The sequence below is a fragment of the Peromyscus californicus genome, unplaced genomic scaffold, assembly GCF_007827085.1.
Source record: "Peromyscus californicus insignis strain IS unplaced genomic scaffold, ASM782708v3 Scaffold_9__1_contigs__length_137607984, whole genome shotgun sequence".
NCBI classification, from domain to species: domain Eukaryota; kingdom Metazoa; phylum Chordata; class Mammalia; order Rodentia; family Cricetidae; genus Peromyscus; species Peromyscus californicus.
Window position 1 is genome coordinate 17,024,254 of NW_026294617.1, and position 1,929 is coordinate 17,026,182.

Below are 1,929 nucleotides of genomic sequence, written 5' to 3' on the forward strand. Positions count from 1 at the left end.
CATTATGTAGTCGATAGGCTACGCCTGGAACTCACAGACATCTACCTGTCTCTGCCTCATGTGACCACATCTGGCTAAAAAGAGATGTTTATCATGTATTTAACACAGATATTAGTGGAAAGAAAGAACTTTTGGATAGTGTGGTCTTGTGAGGGAGTGCCACACTTAAGAACTGACACAAAGCCATGTTTACAGTTCTGTTGACTTTGTAAGTTCCATTTCAATGGGTCCTTAGGGAGTCTCTCTCTATCACTCTTTCTCATTATGTCTTTGTCTCTCTATCTCTGTCTCTCTATCTCTCTACCTCTCCTTCCCTTTGGTAAGAAGATCATAGGTCAGTTGCTGAGGTGGGGAGGGGACTTTGTAAGGCTGGGAATAGGAGCACTTCATCAGGCTCCACCTAGTGCCCCAGAAGGTCACATGTCATTAGGTCTGAATTGCATGGGAAAGAGGTTCTATACTCCAAAGGAGGGAATATCTTCTTCTATGATGGAATATCAACAGCCAGCAAACCTGATGGTGGTCATCCCTTATAAGCAGGCACAGCTGATCATAGGATGGTGCCAATTGTTTCTCCTTAGATAGTGCTGAGGAACAAGAATCAAACAAAAGAAAGCTGAATAGAAACTGGGTATAAGATAATGTAATAATTTAGTCCTTAGAGAAAACACAAGGCAGTCTTCATATATAATACAAGGCATCACTGCTTTTTTTGTTGTTGTTGTTTTAGACAGGGTTTCTCTGCACAGGTGTGTGCCTTTCCTGGAACTCACTTTGTAGACCAGGCTGGCCTTGAAATCACAGTGATTCGCCTGCCTCTGCCTCCTGAGTTCTGGGATTAAAGGCATGTGTGGCACTACCCAGAGCTTTTGGTTTTTAATGGGTGTATGCAGGAAATACAAAGAACCAACAAGCACATGACAAAACATCATCGAATAGATGTGTACAGCCAGCACAACTATGAAATCCCTCTTAAAACTATGATGCTCCAGTTTAGTATAGAGAGATCTTTACCCAAAGGGTTTACTCTATCCTCTCTCCATAGATGTACATCCCATTAGCACGTGTATAGATAGACATGTGACCACTATACTTAAAAGCTGAACAAACAATTACATCCTAGCATCTTATTCTGTAACAGGCCTGGTTTACATACTACTTGTCTTTGGGTGTTTTAGAGGCAGACACCCCCACACACACCATTTAATTCCACTTTGTATGATTTGCTATGACCAAAGCATTGCCAAATCCTTTATATCACCAATTCTACTCTTCTACATCACAGCTCAGTAGAGGAGTGCTACCCAGTACATGAGATGCCATTTGTAATCTCCACAAAATTAACTCCAAATGGATCTTACACATAAATGTCAAATTCAAAGTGCAGAACTCCTAGAAGATACTTGAGAAACTATGCCTCTCTCAGTTTTGCAACCTGTCTAAGCCTTGGGAGGTTTCTCTAAGGCCCTGATATATAGGGGCGGGGCAGGGGCGGGGTGGGGGGAGAGTTCCTTCTCTAAAACTAGGAGTATGCTCCGGAGAGCTGGTGAAAGTCTGGGACCAGGGCCTTTGGGAAGGGTTTCTTCAGATCCTGAGAACCATCTCTTTCCACACCTGGGGCTGTGGTAATCAGTCCCAGCCACTGTGGACCTTTTTTTTGTAATGTTCTAGAGATACCTTGTGTTCCTCTTGTGCAATATTGTCTGAGTAGCCTCCTTCTGAAAATGTATACTTTCTTTTAAAACTGAACCCATTAGTTTATATTAACTAGAGACTTGCTGTGGAATTTGGCTCAAATCTCCAGCCAATCTGGGATAGGTTTGTGCTTCAGGTGGAAGCCAGGGCTGGGAACCACTGTGCTGTTTCCCTTCAGCTTACCCGGTCCTGTCACTCAGCCTCACTAGCCAATCAGGGAGTCGAGCGGACTCA